Source organism: Rhineura floridana, chromosome 3, assembly GCF_030035675.1.
Source record: "Rhineura floridana isolate rRhiFlo1 chromosome 3, rRhiFlo1.hap2, whole genome shotgun sequence".
Taxonomy (NCBI): Eukaryota; Metazoa; Chordata; class Lepidosauria; order Squamata; family Rhineuridae; genus Rhineura; species Rhineura floridana.
Window position 1 is genome coordinate 226,255,454 of NC_084482.1, and position 11,348 is coordinate 226,266,801.

Here is an 11,348-nt window from a genome sequence, read left to right on the forward strand (position 1 = left end):
AAACCAGTCCCACATTTCCCAGGCACAAATAACAATAGACACAATCTTCTTAGGTAAAAGATAAAGAACATTTACTCACAACCTTTTCATATGTTCAGAAACATAGGCTGTAGCTTAGATGAAAGAAAACAGAAGTCTTAGTCCATCTTAGTCTTTAGAGTGATGCTCTCAGCAGAGAGCATCTGCCATGTGGCCTCCCCAGAGGCAAAGAGATCAATAATGGAGAATATTCAAAATCTCCAGGACAAAGGAGGAGGAAGTCAGGTAACTAACCCCACCCATTAGGAAGTTACATCATGGTGAACAGGTACATGGAATATTTCTCCAAATATCCCTTAAAGTGAACATGCAATATTTGCCTATTCCAACACTTCCTCCTGCTCCTGGTCAGAGGGTGGAGGTCTGCCCCACCCCCTTCCTGAATTATTCCTGGGGAAGGAGAGGGTCGTCCATTCAGCAGCCCCCACCACAAATAATGGGGGAATCCAGTTTCTAGTGATGGATGGCCCTACCTCGCTGGAAATAGGTTGCTTGTGGCTGACTCTTTAACTGTAACCTCCCATTATTTTCTGATAATAAAAATCCTCTGTCTGTGGTCTGTATCTGACGTGCTTAAATCTAGTGACAGTTTTTTGAGGGGTAGACAAATGTGCCTAAAACTCAGGATGGTTCCTGCAGAGCACAATGAGCTGCTGACACAGAACACTGAGCCACTTTGCACCAATGTTCCCTGCACTGTGACGGAGATTGCCAATATCTCAGGCAATGAAGGGCTGTTTTCCAGCCTTGGTCCTTTCGTGACCTTCCCTTGCACTGAAGTGGAGCATTGGGACAGATACATTGCTGGGGGGTGAGTGGGAGAGAACCTGTCTTGGCAGATGGATGACTTGTGATGGCTGTGTGGCCCTTGGGACTCCTGGAGTGTTTTTGAGTGCCTGGCTGGTACTCGTCCTTGCCTGGATGGAGAATGGAGAGGCATGTTTATTTATTGAAATGCATTTCTAAACCACTTAATATTTCAAAACACTCTATGTGGTGTTCCCTATGTGCCATCTAAGACTATTCTCACAGTCCAGACATGGGACAGGTGAGCTTGGCCTGAACTTCACTGACAAAATGGCTTCATTAAGAGCCTGTTCCAAGATATTATTTTGGGGTGTATATTAATGTCTGCACCAGAATTTGCGAACCAGGTGCCCTCCAGGTGTCGCTTCTCATCAGCTCCAGCCAGCAAACCAGGTTGGCAAGAATGCACCAAAGTGGGCTCCCTAGTCCTGAAATGGGGGAGGGAGGGGGAAAGGTGAGCTTGGCCTGAATGTCACTGACAAAATGGCATAATTACTCTAATATTTTATTTATTTATTTATTATTTGATTTATATCCCGTCCTTCCTCCCGGCAGGAACCCAGGGCAGCAAACAAAAGCATTAAAAACACTTTAAAACATCATAAAAACAGACTTTAAAATATATTAAAACAAAACATCTTTAAAAAGATTTTTTTTTAAGTTTAAAAACATCATTTTTTAAAAAAAAATGTTTAAAAACATATTAAAAAGCAATTCCAAAACAGACAGAGACTGGGATAAGGTCTCTACTTAAAAGGCTTGGTGTCGAGCCCCAGCTCCCTCTGGGGGATCAAGGAGGGGGGCTGGATGGGCGCCAACCCTCTCAGGATTCAGGAGGGGGATTGGATGAGCTCCAACTCCCTCACCTGGGGCAAGGAGAAGAATCAGAGATTATGGAGACTCTCGGGGACAAGGAGGGAGGGGGTGTGGCTGACTCTGTGTCAGTTCCCATGGATAGTTCTCCCACCGAAGAAGACTTTGCTCCACCTCCAGACACCCAAATAGAGCCGTTGGAAAATGTCCTGGCACGCTCGCCAACTCCACCCTCTGACCCCTCCTCTTGATACTTCAAATGTTTCCCTGCCTTCAGGAGCCAAGATGGCATCCATCGAACCTATAGTGTCTGATGAGACAGGAGGCGCGCCCCCTTTCTCCCCATGCGAGTTGTCGTGAGAAGCACTTTGATCAGAGGGAGAGTCTTCACAGGAGAAAGAGATTGTGGGCAAAGACCTTTCCTATTTAAGGCAACGCCCCCCCCCGAGTTGGGTGCTGAGTCAACTTTCTCCATATACTGCAGTGTAAGCCTAGGTAGCTTCGTTAGGGTCTGTAGTGAGCTAGTATAGTTGAGTGTATGAAACTCATTGCCTTTGATGTTACTCTAATAAAACTTTCAGCCTCGCCTCCATTTCGTGATTCCCAGTCTGGTCAGGACACTTTTTGAAAGAGGAAGGTCTTCAGTAGGTGCCAAAAGATAACAGAGATGTGTTAGACAATGCCTTCGTGTAAAGATGTTATGAAGTCCAATATACCAGAAAAAATATTTTTGCTGGATCATTGTTAAGGAAACTTTTTATATGGATGTTTATATAAAAACTTTTTATATGGATTCCAACACAATTTTCCATTGTTGAAGTTGTATAACATATTCTGTTTCTGTGTTCCGCTCCTCTCTAAACTTCTGAAATTCTGAAAAAAACTTATAAAAACCCATCAACAATTTGTAAACAGCACTTTTGGATTAGCTTTCTGTGAAATGGATTCTTAAGACCCAGGCCCAAGATAGTATTTCCGAACCAACTTTTCAGGGCACCCCATCGAGAGTGCTTCAGGTGGACCCCAGACTCCACCACCCCGAAATGTCCCTGCAGTCGTTGCACTTTGTATGTTATGCCCAGTCATCACCACAACAGAACCATTCTGTGAAAAGGAGATACTCAGAAGGAGTTGATTTTCTGTTACACTTGGTCATTTCATGGTTTCTGAGACTGAGAAACCTGAGCAAAGTAGAGCAGGATCAGCCAATAGGGCAGGGGCGAGGAACCAGATCTGGCCAGAAGGCAAATTCAACATAGCCCAGCCCCAGGACTACAGCTGAACATCAAAAAGACTAAAGTAATAACAACAGAAGATTTATGCAACTTTACAGTTCACAATGAGAACATTGAACTTGTCAAGCATTATCAATACCTTGGCACAGTCATTAACCAAAATGGAGACAATAGTCAAGAAATCAGAAGAAGGCTAGGACTGGGGAGGGCAGCTATGAGAGAACTAGAAAAGGTCCTCAAATGCAAAGATGTATCACTGAACACTAAAGTCAGGATCATTCAGACCATGGTTTTCCCAATCTCTATGCATGGATGTGAAAGTGGGACAGTAAAAAAAGCGGATAAGAGAAAAATCAACTCATTTGAAATGTGGTGCTGGAGGAGAGCTTTGCACATACCATGGACTGTGAAAAAGACCAATAATTGGATGTTAGATCAAATTAAACCAGAACTGTCACTAGAAGCTAAAATGATGAAACTGAGGTTATCATACTTTGGACACATCATGAGAAGGCACGATTCACTAGAAAAGACCATATTGCTGGGAAAAACAGAAGGGAGTAGAAAAAGAGGAAGGCCAAACAAGAGATGGATTGATTCCGTAAAGGAAGCCACAGACCTGAATTTACAAGATCTGAACCAGCGGCGTCACTAGCGGGAGTGCGTGGGGGTGCGGACCTCTGGGGCGCACGCGCACGTGCTCCAGGCTGGCAGTGGAAGGCCCGTCCCGGCTTCACCGCCAGTGAGCAGGCGCCTGCTTTCCGTCTCGCCCGCCCGCCTCTTTTCCTAAAAATATTCTAGTAGCCTTGCCTACCTAATAGTACACCAAGAACACTGAATATCTCAGGGGAAAAAATCACATTACATCATAAACCCAGCAAGTACATTTACTTATTCATTTATTCATTTAAAGAAGGAACATATTCTGCATGGGTTCAAAGGGCAATGGCAAATAAATTATCTATTATTATTTATTAAATTTATATCCTACCTTTCCCCAAAAGGAACCCATTCATGCTGCAGTAGCTTTTGGTTAGGCAGAATAAGATGATCTACATCTCCAAGGCTGCAGCAGCAGACAAGACTCCCATTTCAGACCATCTCAAACCTGCTTTTCCTAAATACCTGCTTTCACGCTCTACATTAAATGTCTCATGGGATATATTTCTTTAGTACTAAGGATCAGATAGAACCTTTTGTTTTCATTGTAAGATGCTCCTTTGTGTTCAGGTCAGGCCTGAGTACAATAATGTAGCATTTGGGAATGAAGATGCAGCCCAGGAGCCCAGCACTGGAGGCCAAGATAGAGAAGACCTGCACGGCTACCATGTATTTCCCCTTCGTGCTCAGGTAGGTGGGCACAAAGGAGACCCAAACACTGCAGAAGACCAGCATGCTGAAGGTGATCAGCTTGGCTTCATTGAAGGCCCCAGGCAGCTTTCTGGCTAGGAAAGCCACTGTGAAGCCCATGTAACCGAGGCCAGTGTAAAACATGGAAACAGAACCTTCATTGCATTGCAGAATGATCTCTCCAGGCTGGGAATACAAGTCAGAGTTGGGAATGGGGGAGAGGTCCCCAACCAGTTGCTGAAGCCATCTCCTCAAGCTGTTCTCTGGTTTTGTAGCCAGGAAGGCTAGCACCACAGTGATGGTTTTTGCTAACACAGAAGAGACGGCATCTGAGAAGATGATACTGAAGGCCGTTTGTCGGAGAAGGCAGGTCGCTTTCCTTAGCCGACCAATGAACAGGAAGGAGGACAAAAAGGAGAGCAGGACGGAGACGAGGAGGATGTAGGAGAGGTCCCAGTTGTTTGCTTTGACTATGGGAGTTTCTAGGAAATTAATGAAGATCCCTAACACAAAACAAGTGGTCAAGGACAAGAAGAGGGGAAAGGAAACCAAGAGGATCCCCAAATATCCTTCATAGGCCAAGAAGGTGATAATCTTGGGGACACATTGATCTCGGTCCTTGTTTGGATGCTGATCTTCTCGACATCTGGGGCAATGGTCTGCATCTGAAAAAAAAGATTGATAGACTAAAGAAAAAAGGAGCCCAAGAAACGTGGGAGTTCATGAAGAAGGTATTACAAAAAGCGCAATCGCAAACAATTCCAAAAAGGAAGAAAAATGGAAGACATCAGAAAAAGCCAATGTGGCTACACGGAAGACTGGTGGAGGAGGTAAAAATAAAAAAGAGCATGTATAAAGAATGGAAGGAAGGACGCATCGCCAAGGAAGAGTACCGATGAGCGGCTTGGGCTTGCAGGAATAGCATAAGGAAAGCTAAAACCCAGAATGAGCTGAGGCTGGCGAGGGAAGCAAGGAACAACAAAAAGGGGTTTTCAGATATGTTCGAAGCAAGAGAAAGACCAAGGAAATGGTGGGACTGCTGCTCAATGACGAGGGCAAAATGTTGACAGATAACAAGGAAAAGGCAGAACTGTTCAACGCCTATTTTGCCTCCGTTTTCTCCCAAAAAGGGAACAGTGTGCAACCTTGCATCAGTAGCAATCTCAGTAAGGGGTTGGGATTGCAGTTCAAGATTGATAAGGAGATAGTCATGAAATACCTAGTTAACCTAAATGAGTTCAAATGTCCAGGGCCTGATGAACTGCATCCCAGAGTATTGAAGGAACTTGCTGATGTACTCTTGGAACCTCTTGCCATTGTCTTTGAGAAATCCTGGAGAACGGGAGAGGTGCTGGAGGATTGGAGACGGGCAAACGTCGTCCCGCTCTTTAAAAAGGGTAAAAAAGAAGATCCGGGGAATTACAGGCCGGTCAGTCTGACTTCAATACCGGGAAAGATATTAGAACAGATAATAAAAGAGTCCATTGGCAACTATCTAGATGACAATGCTGTGATTAGTAGGAGCCAGCATGGGTTTGTCAAGAAAAAATCCTGTCAAACTAATCTCATCTCTTTTTTTGATGGGGTCACTAGCTTAGTAGATGGTGGAAATGCTGTAGATGTCATCTATCTAGATTTCAGCAAAGCGTTTGACAAAGGCCCCCACGACCTTTTGATTAGCAAACTGGTCAAATGCAGACTAGATGGAAATACTGTCAGGTGGATTCACAACTGGTTGGAAAACCATACTCAAAGAGTGGTCGTCGGTGGCTCTGCTTCGGACTGGAAGGAGGTTTCGAGTGGAGTGCCACAGGGTTCTGTCCTGGGGCCGATACTCTTCAACATTTTTATCAATGACTTAGATGATGGGGTGGAGGGAAGCCTTATGAAGTTTGCGGATGATACGAAACTGGAAGGGATAGCTAACACAATGGAAGACAGGAATAAAATCCAAAGGGACCTGGATAGACTAGAAAATTGGGCTGAAATTAATAAAATGAAATTCAATAAAGACAAATGCAAGATTCTGCATTTAGGCCACAAAAACAAAATGCACGGGTACAGGATGGGAAATACCTGGCTTAGCAGTAGTGCGTGTGAGAAGGACCTTGGAATTGTAGTGGATCGCAAGTTGAACATGACCCAGCAGTGTGATGCTGTGGCAAAAAAGGCAAACGCGGTTTTGGGATGCATAAACAGAGCTATAGTTTCCAGGTCGAGGAAAGTAATAGTCCCACTATATTCTGCATTAGTCAGGCCTCATCTGGAATACTGCGTTCAGTTCTGGGCGCCTCATTTTAAGAAAGATATAGACAAGTTGGAGAGGGTTCAGAAGAGGGTGACGAGGATGATAGCCGGTATGGAGAACAAGTCTTATGAGGAAAGGTTGAAGGAACTTGGCATGTTCAGTCTGATGAAGAGAAGGCTGGAGGGTGACATGATTGCACTCTTTAAGTACCTGAAGGGCTGTCACATAGAGGAGGGTACAGATTTGTTCTCTGCTGCCCCAGAGGGTAGGACTAGGTCTAACGGTTTTAAGTTGCAGGAGCGTAGATTCAGACTGGACATTAGAAGGAACTTCTTGACAGTAAGGGCAGTTCGGCAATGGAACCAACTGCCTAGGGAGGTGGTGGGATCCCCTTCGCTGGATGTCTTCAAGCAGAGGCTGGACAGCTATCTGCAGCAGATGCTCTAGCTGTGGATTTGCTGCTGTGAGCAGGGGGTTGGACTCGATGGCCTACAAGGCCCCTTCCAACTCTATGATTCTATGATTCTAATCTCCCTTACACCCATCATCAACCCAGCAGTATAGAGGAAGGATTGAAATTATCTATCATGACACCATCTGAACACTAATCAGCAATCCACCAAATGTGAATGCATGGGCCAGATCCCAACCTCCCCTAGCATGCTACAGCTGATTTTCCCCTCCTCCGGCATGATCAGGTGTAATTTAATTTTTAATAATCCTTGGCCTCACTTGTGGGGTGCCACAGGGTTCTACCCTCTCTCCAATGCTCTTTAACATCTATATAAAGCTGCTGGGGGCAATCATCAGGAGATTTGGGCTGCAGTGTCATAAGTATGCAGATGACACGCAGCTGTATCTCTCATTTAAATCTTCACCGAGGTTGGCTGTGGAAACCCTGTCCAAGTGTCTGGAGTCAGTGAGTGGCTGGATGGGAAGGAATAAGCTGAAGCTGAATCCTGACAAAACCGAAGTGCTGTTTGTGGGAGACAAGGGAAGGTTGGGGGATACAGACCTGGTGCTTAACGGGGTAGGTTTGCCCCTGAAAGACCAGGTCCGTAGCCTGGGGGTCGTTCTTGACTCCCAGCTGTCCATGGAGGCTCAAGTTTCAGCGGTGAGCCGGGCAGCTCTGTATCAACTTCATCTGATACGGAGGCTACGCCCCTACCTTCCCAGCCATCTGCTCCCACTGGTGGTACATGCCCTGGTCACCACTCGCCTAGACTACTGTAATGCGGTCTACGTGGGGTTACACTTGAAAACCGTTCAGAAATTACAACTGGTACAGAATGCGGCGGCTCGTCTGATTAAAGGCAGCCGCCGGCAAGATCACATCACTCCTGTGTTGAAGGAGTTGCACTGGTTACCGGTTGTTTACCGAGCCCAATTCAAGGTGTTGGTCTTAACCTTTAAAACCCTATACGGTTTGTCCCAGTTTATCTGAAGGAGCGCCTCCAGCATCGGCAGGGATGCCACTCAACAAGATCAGCCTCAGAAGACCTTCTCTTGATCCCACCGGTTAAAACAGCTAGACTGGTGAGGACTAGAGAGAGGGCCTTCTCAATAGTGGCCCCCACCCTGTGGAACTCTCTCCCAAATGATCTACACCATGCCCCGTCTATGATGAGCTTCCGCTGGACCTTGAAGACCTGGCTTTTCAGGCAGGCTTTTGGGGCGGGTTAGGTTCTTACTGTCTTTTAAATTTTTTAATTGTTTTATGTACTGTTTTTACCTTGTACGTCGCCCAGAGTGTCTGGACAACCAGCCAGATGGGCGACTAATAAATTTAATAATAAATAAATAAATAAATAAAGGCTGTGTTTAACAACCAGCTCGCACAATTCCTGAAAATTTAACAATTGGCTCTTGCGAGCCGGTACAAGCCGGCTTCAGCGCACCACTGAAGCTACCCCACCAATACTCTCTCCTCCACCTTCCCCAAGAAGGGGGTATTTGCAACTGGCCTACAATTATCCCAGTCCAAAGGGTCCAGGGCTGGTTTCTTTAGGAGTGGCCTCATGACCGCCTTCTTCAAGGTAGCAGGGATCGCCCCTTCACGCAACACAGCATTAACTATACTCTGCACCCAACCAGTCACACCACCTCTCCTAGATTTATTAAGTCAAGAGGGACAGAGAACAGGAGGGCACATGAAGGGAGCAAACTTCAAAATGCCTTCCGATAAAATGAAGCCTTGGGACAGACAAAATGTTAGGGTGTGTTGTACGGGAAACTCTCCTGGCGTTGTCGATGTATGATCTAGGGCTAGCCAAAGCTTATTTTGGGATTGCAGAGGGACATATAAACCTCAATTCCTTATTGAGGTTGCTCATTCAGTTCTCTTTTAATCTTCTAGTAACCAGCTTCAATCTTCTCATAAGAACTTAAGAAGAGGCTGCTGGATCAGATCAGTGGACTTTCTAGTCTAGCATCCTGTTCTTACAGTGGCCTACCAGATTCCCATTGGAAGCCCACAAGCTGGGCCTGAGTGCAAACAGCACTCTCCTCTTCTGAGCTTCCAGCAACTGGTTTTCAGAAGGATATTGCCTCCGACCGTGGAGGCAGAGTATAGCCATCATGGCTAGTAGCCAGGGATACCTTTATCCTCCATGAATTTATCTAATCCTCTTTTAAGCCATCCAAGTTGGTGGCCATCACTGCCTCTTGTGGGAGAGAATCCCACAGTTTGACTATGAGCTGCATGAAGAAGTCCTTTCTTTTATCTGTCCTCAGTCTTCCAACATTCAGTTTCATTGGATGTCCACGAGTTCTCATGTTATGAGAGGGGAAACTTTTTCTCTATCCACTTTTACCACGCCATGTATACTTTTATATGCTTCTATCATGTTGCCTCTGCTCACCTTTTCTCTAAACTAAAAAGCCCCAAATGCTGCAACCTTTCCTCATAGAGTTGTTTCACCCCCTTGATCAATCTGGTTCCCCTTTCTGAATGTTTGCCAACTGTACAATATCCTTTTTGAGGTGAGGCAACCATAATTGTGCACGGCATTCCAAATGCGGCCTCACCAATGGCATTATGCTATCGGCAGTTTTATTGTCAGTTCTTTTCCTAATGATCCCTAAGCATAGGATTTGCCTTTTTCACAGCTGCTACACTGGGTTATCTTTATCAAACTATCCATTATGACCCCTAAGATTCCTGGTCAGTCACCGCCAGTTCACACCCCATGAACGTATATGTGAAATTAAGATTTTTTGCTCCAATATGCAGAAGTTTACACTTGTTTACATTGAATTGCATTTGCCATTTTCCCACCTATTCACTCAGTTTGGAGAGGTCTGTGATGTTCCTGTATGTTAATGTAAATATGGTAAGTGCAGGTTTATTATAGGAAATGTGGTAAGTGGAGTGAGTGAGAAGGGGGAGTACATGGGCTGTAGAATGCTGGATGATGATTGGCTGTGTGTTTGCATGGCTGAAGGTATAAATGAGAGGATGACAGTTGAGTGGGAGGGAGAGTTGTTGGAAGGTGGGTTGGTTGAAGGTGGTGGGTGTTGAAGGTTGCTGTAGAGAGAAGGTGGCTGTTGAAAGATTGGATTAGGAGTTCTGAGGCATATATTAAGAATTAAGAACATAAGATAATCATATATGAAACCATATGCTTGTCAACAAAATCTATAAGTAATCTTGTTATTCCTAGTGTTAGCAATAAATATTTTCTTGGTTTACTTAAAGCCTGATTCCTTAGCTAGAGTGTACAGACTGGGGGGAAGGCAGGGTAACCAAGGCTGAAGAAGAAATTGTATCTAATGGTGGCAGTGGTAAAGGAGGAGATATTGTATCAGCATTCAGTACCACAGACCAACCCAGAGCTGTGAGCTTCATAGGCAAGAGTCTTCAGGGGGGTTGGGAATTACCTAAACACAGAGACACAAGGTATCAAAATAGCTAGGAAGAGACTAAGGCACAGTCTAGAGCAGTGTTTTCCAACCTTTTTTATTTTTTTGTTGCTGGATTACAGTTCCCATAATTCCTGACCATTGGCCATGCTGGCTGGGGCTGATGGGAGTTGTAGTCTAGCAACAAAAAAAATAAAAAGAGGTTGGGAAACACTGGTCTAGAGGCTATACTGGATACACGGAGTGTTGGGTAGTGTGGCCTAGCAGGGGGATCATTTGAGATCTGTGCTAGAGCGGAGAGAGGTAAAAATAAACATGACAATCCTGACTGCTGGTAGCCATGAGTGAGAGTGTCACAGGTGGAGCCAGGGGAAGGACGTCACAAGGTCTTTTTGGAGCTCCTCACCATCCTTTTTGTTTTAACAACTCTGAACAATTTAGTATCATGAGCAAACTTGGGCACCTCATTGCTCATCCCTAACTCTAGATTGTTAATGAACAAGTTAAAAAGCACAGGCCTCAAAACCGATCCTTGGGGGACTCCGCTTTCTACACCCCTCCACTGGGAGAACTGTCCGTTTAGCCCTACTCTCTGCTTCCTCCTACTTAACCAGTTTCCTATCCACAAGAGCTCCTCTCCTCTTATTCCATGATTGGTAAGCTTACTTAGCAGTTTTTTGTGAGGTACCTTGTCAAAAGCTTTTTGAAAGTCCAATCATACTGTGTCAACCAGATCATCTGTCTATATGCTTGTTGACTCTAATTCTTGGTGATCACTCATGACCGAGTAAGATTGTCTTCCAAAATATAGGGCTCATCCAGACGACTGCAAAATGTGTGACACGCCCGCTATGTGTGTTCGTTATTTTTCAGTCATCCAAATGACGTCTCGCGCTGTTATGCATTTTCATGGGTTAAATCCGCTCTTTGCAATACCGGCAAAAATGCGATTTGCATTTTAAAATCGGGAATCATCCGCTGTGCCTTCAGGAGTT